This window comes from Mustela erminea, chromosome 9, assembly GCF_009829155.1.
Source record: "Mustela erminea isolate mMusErm1 chromosome 9, mMusErm1.Pri, whole genome shotgun sequence".
In the NCBI taxonomy this organism is placed as follows: domain Eukaryota; kingdom Metazoa; phylum Chordata; class Mammalia; order Carnivora; family Mustelidae; genus Mustela; species Mustela erminea.
Window position 1 is genome coordinate 25347115 of NC_045622.1, and position 11154 is coordinate 25358268.

At 42.9% G+C, this 11154-nt stretch overlaps 1 protein-coding gene across 8 annotated transcripts in view; it reads right to left on the reverse strand.

The window, feature by feature from the left end:
* ZBTB44 (zinc finger and BTB domain containing 44) overlaps positions 1–2962 on the reverse strand; it is a 66558-nt gene extending 63596 nt beyond the window's left edge. For 5 of the 8 annotated variants that reach the window (XR_004289010.1, XM_032356756.1, XM_032356751.1 and 2 more), the window contains exon 1: positions 2374–2480. The gene's annotated coding sequence lies outside the window, so the exon portion shown is untranslated. Of the gene's footprint in view, positions 1–1056; positions 1123–1171; positions 1226–2373 lie in introns of those variants that run through there. The other 3 variants (XM_032356752.1, XM_032356759.1, XM_032356755.1) reach the window with 3 other exon arrangements.
* Between the last annotated feature and the right edge of the window lie 8192 nt (positions 2963–11154).

Below are 11154 nucleotides of genomic sequence, written 5' to 3' on the forward strand. Positions count from 1 at the left end.
AAAAAAAAGGACACAGGAGCCAGGTTGAAAAGGTTCCTACTATCCAAATCTGGGACAATCTTATCAAAAAGAAAAATGACTGTAACAGTTCTTTTAAAGAATGAATAAATACACTAAATACCATGAGTCCAAAGTGTATCTCGCAAAAAAAAAAGGAAAAAAAATCTCATTTGCAACCACTGGGGTAACTATTTCTCCAATCCTTTCTCTGAATACTGATAATCAAAGGGAAAAAATTAAGCATTTACTGCACATTTGTAGGAAGAACTTTAGTTTATCCCTAGCTAATGAAGGAAATCTTTTTTACATTTTAATCTCCATAAAACTGATTTAATCAAGAGTCACCAAAGAGTGTTAAAATCACTAAGCAAAAGGTGGCCAGGAACAGGATATTTGCTTGGTGTCAAGTATTACCCCAAGATGATGTACAAATCACAAACAGCAAACCACACCCTTATAACAGATTTGGCAGTCACCACTTGAGTGGTCATTTGGCATCACTAATAGTATAGCAATCTGACAACATATACCAGTTTGTGAAGCAGTATGAAGTACATAGTATCCCTTATTCTTGCCAAAGGAAGTTTTACATCTACCTAATTGAGTTTTTCTTTAGATCTAACTTCCAGTAACAGAAAATTCAAGGGGTTGGGTTATAAGTTAAATGCCACTAAGAAGAAACAGACAAATCTAGAATGCCGAAGTATTCTGTAAGACAACTGGTTTGGTCAATTAAGTGTTAGAAAAAAAGGAGATGGGTATTCTTCTTTTTAAAAGGGATAATCATCAAATGCAATACATTAATCTTGACTGACTTCAGAAAAGGACAAATTTCTCAAGGAGATTTTAGAATAAAGAGGAAATCTGCATACAGATTGTTAATTTAGAAAGAAGTTGATAACGATGTTTGGGATAAGTAGGAGAATGTCCTTTATTTTTAGGAAATGCATGCTCAAATAGTTGAGGGTCCTGTTGTATGCAACTTACTTTCAAATGGTCACACCCACAGAGACACAGAAAGGGAGAAGTGAGGACCGAACAATAAATGTTACTCACTGAATCTACACAGTGGAGTATTCACTATTTCTTTCTCAATTTCATTAAGACAAATTTTTCATTATAAGATTGAAAAAGTGTTCTGTACTGAGAGGCAAAGCAGAAATATACTCACATTGCGATTATATCTGGGTACAATTTTCACTTCTAGCTGTGTTATTTGTCTCATCTATATAAAATTAAAGTAACAGTATCTAAATCATTAGGTTGTTCTGAGGATTAAATAAGATTCCATACGTAAAATGCCTGTAGTGCACAAAATAAGTAAATCTGGTTTCCATAATTAATGAATGTTATCTTCCTAAAATACAAGACTACAGGAAAACATTTCTTTCATTATTTTCACATTGCGTGATAAGGAAACTACATTAGGTACAATTAAATATTATTAATCCACTGGCAGTCAATGTGAAGTAATGAGGGAAATGAAGATTTATATAATACTTTTTCTAATCCAATAATTCTAACTGAAAGCCTAGGCAAAAGGAAATCACAAAAATTTTACCAAGCCAAACTATTTGCCATCCTATCAAATTGTTTATGTGCTTATGGTGTTAGTCTGTATCTGAAAAAACCTGTAAGAAAATAAGTGGAAGAGAATTTTTTCCTGACCTCAACAGATTTATTTATATGTTGAAAAAACTTAAGTTTTTGTCTTCATTTCTGTAAGTTCCATTAAAGTACACAATTACTAATCTTTATTCTAAATTCTGGTTAAGATTCATAGAACTCACAAGGATGCAATTTCATCAGTTCTAACGTACTTGTCATTTCACTTGCAGGTAACCCCTTTTTTTCTGGCTAGGCCAGCAGAAAATAACTAGATGCAGAGTGATCCTCAGGTAGAGAAGAAAAAGAGGTGTTTGTTATTATTTTTTAAGAGTGCCATCCTTTTCTTTCCAGTACCAGAGAAAAGGCAGCAGGGGACACGGGGGTGGGGGGAGGAGGGGGGGACAGGTCTCCGGTTCGACCAGGTGAGAGGAGGTAACACCTCTGCCTTCTTTGGGTTAGGGTGTTGGGCAAATGGGCATGCAAATGATGGGGAGCACCCGGAACGATCGGGGTGATTTCCAACTGGGGGGCCGAAGGCTAGTCTCCTCCTTGAAGGATTAAATGCCAATGAGGGGACCCTATGGGGTGTCTCCCGGAGCGGATTGGGTGACAAGATCAGGCTTTCCTTTCCGTCCAGCGCCAGATGGGGGACGCGTGGTGTCAGCCCCTGGGCAGACGCACCCCGAGGGCACTGGCGGCGAGGAGTGGCTAGTTATTAACCCCCGCTGGGGCCAAACGGCCCGCTCGCCCCCCTCTACCCATTACCTGAGGGCGGCGGTGCCGGGGCCCGGAGGCCTGGTGCTCCTCCTCCTCCTCCTCCCCGCCAGGCTGAGGCGGCGAGGTGGCGGCGGCGGCGGCGGCGGCGGCGGCGGCGACAGCCCGGGGGGAGGGGGCGGAGCGCGCGGCTCGCGGCCTCTCTCCTCCCCGGGGAGGCTGAGGGGACCCTATCTCGGGCCGCCGCGCCTAGGCCCGTGGACAGCCTGTGGCTGGGGCATGGCGGCACAACCAGCAGCGTGCCTGGGAGGTGGGAGAGGGCGAAGCGGCGGGAGGGAAGCACCCGCGGCTCTCGGAGGGGCCTGAGGGGAGGAGCGAGGGGGCCCGGAGAGCCGCGCGCTGGCGGCCGTTGGGGGCGGTTGGCCGAAGGTAGGCGGCGGTTTGGGGAGCGCGGCGACGGCTCGCGTTTTCTCGATGGGGCGGGGTGGGGAAGGGGAAAGGGAGTGAGGGGAGGGGAGGGGGAGGTTGGGAGGGAGCCGCCGCCGCGCGCGTGCGGGCCGGCGCCGCGGCCGTTGCCGCTCCGCTCACTCCAGCCTGTTTGGGGGCACTTTGTTTGTGTCCCACAGTGCTCTGCGCGGGCGGCCGGGCTGGGGAAGGGGAGGGAAAGTGGGTGGGGCAGAATGAGCTCGGGGGCGGGGCGCCAGCGGGGTTGGGGGGGGTGGCGAAAACGCGGTTAATGCGCAAGCGCAGAAGAGGCCGCTCCGGGTCCTTGGGATTTGAACTGTGGGTGGTGAGGTCTCCTTACACACCCGTGGATTTTGATACCGTCTGTGTGCGTTTGTGTATGTGCACACGTGCGGATTTACATTCATATGCGGTAGAAGTACTGCCCAGTTTGGCCTTCCTCTAGCCTCTTCTCAGCCAGCTCCCCACCTATACTGACAGCGGCATTTCTGAGCTTGGTTCACGCTTATTGCATTTCCCCCCCCCCCCCAACTGAAAACGAAAGAAACTCCTCGTTTCTCAAGTGGTTTCTGTTAGCCGGGACGAAACCGGAACACCCAGCCCCTTTCTCTCAGTGAGGGAGGTGGGCCAGTAGTCCGCCCATTTTTCACACTGGGAAACTGAGGCCTGCGAAGGTGTGTGGCCAAACACGTGAGGGATGCGGTCGCTTTTTTTTGTAAACAACCGGCCCGCAGCCGGTATCCCCGATTTTGAATCGCCTTTTGAACTGGCATTTTTTTTTCAATACCCTAAGATTGTTCTAGCATTGCCCTGGGCGATCTGGCAGGAAGTGCGGTTCTGAAATGACTGGAGAAATCAACACCCAAATCGATCTCATTCCCTCCAACACGGGGGCACGTATATATGCCTATTCTTTCCACGACCTCGAATCTCATTTTATTACACCATCACTTTCCTGGGCCTTACCACGGGGGTAGTGTGTGGAGCACCCCAAAGTGATAGGTACTGTCTCGGGGATTTTAGAGTTCTTGGTCAACTGCAGAATCTCTTAAAATGTTAAAACTTCCAGAGCCCTAAGCCTTTTCCCCACACCTGGCGGGACTCAGACCCGGCAGTGGGAGGGGCGCTCACCGCAGGCGGAAGAACGCCCCAGGTGCGTGGAGGCGACCAGGTTGCGAGCCTGGAGGCCCAGAGCTCTCAGGCTGTCTGCTTTGAGTACTTGCTTTCTCACGCCTTCAGCTTTTAAACCGAAAGTCTTCTTTCCCAAGGGCTTTTTGTGCAAGGTGAGTTGACGTCCTGCTTCAAGTGGAGTGGATTTTTTTCCCTGAAACACTTGGCAACATCTAACATTAACCCCTTCCCTAATCCCTTTGATGAGCAGCCAAGCATCCTGGCACCCTAATTCTAACAACTGAACTCGACTTTAGAAATAAAGGCAATAAAAACGACATCTAATTTTACAGTCCTTTGCAGTTCCAGCAAATTCCCAAGTATATAGAATGTTTAATCCTCACGGCAACTATACTGTATAGGTTTTACTGTTATTCCTACCATGATTTTTATTATTCCCATTTCAGAGATGGGGAGAGTCAGAACAATGTGAATTAGGCCCAGAAAGTTTTGTGGTGAGATTTGCAGAAGGGGAAGAAGAAGAAGGTGGAAGGCTTACCTTAGTGATGAGGGAGCACGAGGCTGGCTGAGGACAAAGCAAAAGCTGGCGCCTTGTACCCCCCACCTCCATCCACTTCCCCTCTGTCCTAAGTGTAGCATCCCTCAGGCAGCCCTGACTGCCGGGAACAATAAGCAAATAGTTAACTTGCAGAGCTCACATCCTGCTAGACAGGAGTCTCCCTTGGCTTGCAAATGTCCTAAATCTCACTAACAAAGACGATTGATAGCAGGATTGTGACATTGCACCAAAAAGTCTCCCAACTATCTTAATGTTAAAGGCTGGTCTGAAGACAACATTGATCAAGCCGCTAGGGGAAGGCCTGCAAGGGCAAGGCCTCCCGTAGGCCTCCAATATCCTGGCACCTTGTAGGCCCTCTTTAGCATATGAAAACTCCCATTGAAACCTCCCTTCTCCTCACCTTCCCCCAACCGCAAGGTATATAACATGCCTACCCTCACAACCCCGGGCAGCAGCTCTTCCTGCCCACGGGTCCTGTCCCCGTGTTTTAATAAACCACCATTTTGCACCAAAGATGTCTCAAGAATTCTTTCTTGGTCATCGGCTCCGGACCTCAGCCCACCGAACCTCACCTAGGTTCTAGAACTTCATCATTAGGAGAGGGATGGTGGTGACAGAGCGAGGCTCTGGAAGGAGCAGGTTTTGAACCCCTGGTTTTGGGTGTGTGTTAGACTGTGAGCACGACATTACAACTGGTGAAGAATCAGGGTGGGAATAAAGTAGTCAAACAAGCAGCACCTGGGTGACTCAATGGGTTAAGCCTCTGCTTTCAGCTCAGGTCATGATCTCAGGGTCCTGGGATCAACACCCCCCACCCCGGCATTGGGCTCTCTGCTCAGCAGGGAGCCTACTTCTCTCTCTGCCTGCCTACTTGTGATCTCTCTCTGTCAAATGAATAAATAAAATCTTAAAAAAAAAAGTCAAACAAACCCCATCTACCTCTCTTAGGGCATTTGGTAAGGCAGTTAATTAAAGACATTAGGTAAATCTTTACTGTTTCTTAAGGGTACCTGGTAGCAGCTGTTTCAGAGGTGAGACACACACAAAAGTCTTTCCTTGTTATTTGTTCTTCTCGCCTCTCCTTTTCCCTCCCTTTTGGCTTTTCAATTTTACATTCAAAAACTCCATCATCTTCTCACCCCACCTTCACCCCAGGCCTGGAGGATCAGTTAACCAACAAATGGCCAGCTGTTAGGCCCTAAGGGCCCAGTGCTGGATATTTGGAGAGGGTGTTAACACGGAAAAAAAAAATACAGAGATTAATTTTGTAGGAGCCCTCTCTGTGTTTTGGCTTTGGGCAGGGTCAGTTTCTGTGGCTACTGCAACCTCCCACCTTTTTCTTTCCGGGCGAGAAGAGACTTGCCTTAGGGTTGGTGGAGTCAGTAGGCCTTTCTTTGACACTAAGTTAAATAATACTGCTGTGGGATTTTATGAAACCAGAATTCTTCACACAGGTGAAACAAACAAATGGAGACCTCCCGAGGAACTTTAATTATTAACTGGGTATAGATGGTTCTGAGGAATTCAGGCTCCAGCAAAATGGCTCATTTCTGCCAGCAGGTGTTTTGGGGGCCAGATTCCGGCACAAATGGCAGTTTCCTGTAGTAGACCTTTAGAACTGAATGGAAATTTTAGTTGTTTAGTCCGCGACTTCTCTAGTCTGACTTGAATAATCTCAGTGGAGGAGAGCTCATTACTGTACAAATCATCTTTGCTCTCTTATTAGATCATCCCAACTATATGAAAAATAACTAATCTTGCCCCCATCCCAAAATCTGCACCTCTTCTATTTCCATCTCACTGTCCACTCAGTTGAGCAAGTCATCTTATCTGTGTCACTCTCTTACATCTCAGTTCTAATCTGTCAGCAAGTCTTGAATTTGTCCAATCCTGTTGCCACCGTCCTAATCTAAGATACCAATAGTTCATGCCTGGAGAATTCTAATATCACTCTTCTGGTTTCTCAAATACACTCTTCTTCCTTTCATTCTCCACCTGGTAGCCAGAATGCTAAGGCGTAGTGATCATATTGCGCAACAACTGGCTTCCTATTGTTCTTGGGATAAAGTCCCAAACTTTTAGTGTGGCTTTTATAACACTGTACAATCTCGGTTCTTTCAAGATGGTCAGCTTCATCTGTCATTACACTCTATCAAGAAACATGCCAGTCACAGAATTTTTTTTTCACATCTCCTAAAATGCCATACTCTTTCCTCCAATGCACACATTCTTCCCTCTGTGAAGAAATAGTTTATTCCTTAGCCAATTCCCCTCAATATTCAGATCTCACTTATATATAAACTTTACTGAGATGTAATTCACATGCTATACAATTTGTATATAGTTCAGTGGGTTTTAGTAAATTTACAGTGTTATAGAACCATCACCACAATCACTTTTTTAACACTCTCCTTACCCCCAAAAGAAACTCATACTTATTAGCAGTAACTCCCCTTTCTTCACAACTCCGCTAACCCTAGGCAAACACTAGTCTATTTTCTGGCTCTACAGATTTGCCGATTCTGGACATTCCATATAAATGGAATTCAAATCGCTTCTTGACCACCACTCATTCAAGGCCACCTTCCCTGGTTCCCTAGATTGCATCAGATCCCATGTATATATTCCCAGAGTGCCCTGTTGTCTAACACTCTTCTAATTACAACTGTAATTCTAATGACTCTTGTCATTCAGCACTAATCCCAGAGCCTAGGACAGTGTCTAGCACATAATTGGTATTTGATACACATTTAACGGACAAATAAATCAATAATAAAATCAGTGCGAAGGCCAATTTTATCAGCTAGTAGAAACAGCAGCTTCCTGTGACCTGTGATGTCAGGGGAAAAGCTAGCTTGTGCTTCAATAAACATCCCCGTTCCTCCACAGGATGCCAGAATATCCAACACCAGAGTTCAAGATTCTTTTCAAGATTCTTGAAAAGAATCTTTTCAAGAATTCTTCTTTTCAAGATTCTTCAGGTCTTTAAGATTGAAATACAACTCTTTTTCAGAAAAGGAATTGGTGTTTTAATTTCTTTTCAATTCACAGAAGTGGATAATGATTTAATCTCAGGGATTTAATCTTAATCTTTGTGTCTGCTCTCAGCCCCATATTTCCACCAGATACACTACTATTTTTTCTTCCTCACATGATTCACAGCCAAACTTCTCAAAACTATTATCTACACTCAACTGTTCTTCATTTTTAAATCTTCATTACTTTATAACACCTCTAATTTGAATTTCCCTTTTGTCCACTAATATCTTCTTAAAGTCACCAATTATTTTGATGTTGCTAATCCAAATAGTATTTTTCACCATCATTTTACTGGCTGGAGCAGTATTCGGTCTTGTTAAGCACTCTCTTCCTTGTCTTCACTGATATTCTCATGTCTGTCAGGGTTGAGAACTAGCTTCCGAGGCCAGTGGTTCCCAAAATGTGGTACTCAGGCCTACATACAGTATTAGCATCACCTGTCAAATTGTTAGAAATGCAAATTCTTAAATCATACCTAGACCTATGAATCAGATGCTTTGGGGTTAGGGCCCAGCCATCTGTGTTTGAGTGAACTCTCCGGGTATTTTTGATCTATGCTCAAGTCTGGGAACCAATGCCCAGGCAATCCCATCCACTCACATAAACTCTGAACTATTGATTCTTAAATGTATACCACTAGCCCAGATCTTTCTACCCAGTTCCCGGTCTGCCTAACTGCTTACTAGTTTTACTTTGCTTGGTTGGTTCAGAGACACCTCAGACTCAACATGTCCAAATATTTTTTTTTTTAAGATTTTTTATCTATTTGTTTGTCAGAGAGAGAGAGAGCATGCACATGCAGGGGGAGAGGCAGGTTCCCGGCTGAGCAAGGAGCCCCATGTGGGACTCGATCCCAGGGCTCTGGAATCATGACTTGAGCCAAAGGCAGTGGATTAACCAACTGAGCCACCCAGGCGTCCCATGTCCAAATATGTAACGGCCTTTGGTAAACATAGTTCTTGCTCATTGTTTTCTAAGGCACTGAAAGGTACCACTTCAGATCTACAATAAAAAATCAGAAATCCAGCATCATCCCTGACTCTTCCATTATATTCATTCTTACCAAATAACAATTTATTATTAATTTATGTCAGTTTTGCTTTCCAAATTTAAAGAAAAAAATTTTACCATGGAGAATTCAACACATATAAAACGCAGAAAGAAGGGTTGAAAAATATTAAAATACGTGATTGTGTACCTATTATCCAAGCCACCACATCCAAACCATGACCAATACTGCCTCATTCATATCCTCTGTCATATTTCTCTCTCCATATTATTTTGAAGCAAATCATAGTTATTGTATTATTTTCTATGTAAATATTTTAGTCTTAAAATATTTAAAAGAGATAGTCTTAAAAAATGCCACAATGCTATCATCATAATTTAAAAAAATAGCAATGATTTTGTAATATAAAATATTTATATTTCTAATAGACTCATAAATGCTACGTATATGTAGATTTACAGTTTGCTTCAGAATGGAACTATACTGATTTTGGTTGGTCTATCTTTTAAATCTTCTGTATTTTTGTCTCTGTTTTCCCAATAATATTTTATTTTTATTTAAGGAACTTGGTTGGTTGTCCTGTAGTTTTGACCACAACCCGAATTTTGTCAGTTGCATCCCCATCGTGTATTTTTAACATGTTCTCTCGTCCTCTGTACTTTTTGTAAATTGGTAGTAAGATCTAGATGTTTTCTCAGATTCAAGTTTAATTTTTTTGGCAAGGTATCTCATATGTAGCAGTATATTCTTCCATTAGGAGACACACAGTATGTGCTTATTCCCCCCCCCCCCCCCTTTTTAATGTGATCTCTTTCTCTCTCTCTCTTTGTAATTGCTATTGAGTAATGCCTGAGCAATTCATTCATTAGGAGTTTTAAATGGTGATATAATTCCATCATTCTTCCTGTATTAGCAGCAATGTTTCTGCAGAGGGAAGGTACTGCTCTTCAATTTTTGATTACTTAGTAATTTAGTTTATATGAGAAAGCAGGATAAATACTTGCCTTTTTCCCTTTTATGAAGTATCTCTTAACCCTGCCTACTTCTTTCATTTTCAACTACTAACAGCCTGATCAAAAATCTTTAACCTGACCTCTAAGATCTTGAATCTTTGTTATCCTACTCCTATTATAAGGTCTTGAATAATCTGGTTCTTGCCTATTTCTGCAACCTCATTTTATGCCTCTTTCCTTTTCCTTTTCTTACTATTCCAAGCTACACTGACTTGCTTTAATTTTCTAAATCTTCAAGGTCTTTCCCATTTCAGGACCTTTGCACATGACTCTTCTACCTGGAAAACTTTCTCCAACTTCCTCTTTCCATACTAACTCCCACATTGCTTTCTTAAGGAAGTTTAGACTGATATACCCATTATAATCTCTCATATCACCTTCTATTTATCTGTCATGGCACATTTCATAGTTTGTATGTGACTATTTCTTTAATATTTGCCTCCCCCACTGAACTGTAAGTTCCATGTAGGCAAGGACCATGTCTCTTTGGACACTGTATTTTTTCCCTAAGCTTAACTTAGTGCTTGGAATACAGTATGCACAAAAACAATAAAGACTGAATTTAATAACATTGAATTGAAGTCAACTTGGGAAAAACAAAATACTTTGTATCTATTTGTAAAGACTAAATATACCTAACATTTGCTGAGTGCAGAGTGCCGCTCTAAATTCTCCTAATATTCACCACAACCGTGTGCAGTGGACATGATAATTATCTCTATTTGACAGATGCAGAAGCAGAAGAGAGGTTCAGCCATTTGTCCAAACTCATGTAGATAGTAAATGTCAGAGTCAGGATTCAAATCAAAGCAATCTGGCCCTAGAACTCTAGATTGAGTTTAAAATCCTAATATACTATATAATCTGCAGGGAAGCACCACACAAGTATGTACATTGGAGAGGAATTGACCTCAATTTTTTGAATCCAAATTTCAGAAAAACTAGTGAAGGGCTTTTTGGTTTAGCTCAGATCAGGTACTTATCCCTAAACCAATCAACCTAAATCAAGACAACGGGCACTGTAAGAACATGTAGCTTTCATGCTAGATATGTGGATGCTCAGGAGCATTTTCTGGGAGAATGGGGCATGCCTGGCAGACAGTCTCATAGTAGAGTACACACATATTTCTTCCCATATATCCAATTTCGTAAATTCCCTTGTCCAACATAATGCAGTTGTATCACAAGGAACGATAGCTTGCCTCCTCCCTGAGAAACTATGCAAAGACATGACCAGCTGCTGCATTTGTATCTGGTTCCCAGAATCAACAGAATCAAGGCTGGATATGGTTGTACACAATTTTGCCATCTATGGACTAAATGACACATTTAATGACCCTTAAGACAGTAGAGTCACAACCTTTGCCAAGTTTCTAAACTCCACCCCTGCCATGTGAGAAATTATCTGGGGGCACTGATAGCGAGAAGTAAGGGGAAAGGGGTAAATGTTTTGGATAAGGTTCAACTGGCGTGGATGGACCATACTACCTGAATATGGGTCATACAGAGTTTATATTCCTTCTTTCCCCTCCTGTGTCAGCTTTCCTCACCTTTGGTGAGGTAATGAGGATCAGAATTGAGTTTAAGCAAGGGGTCCAAGAGCCTGAAGCTGCATG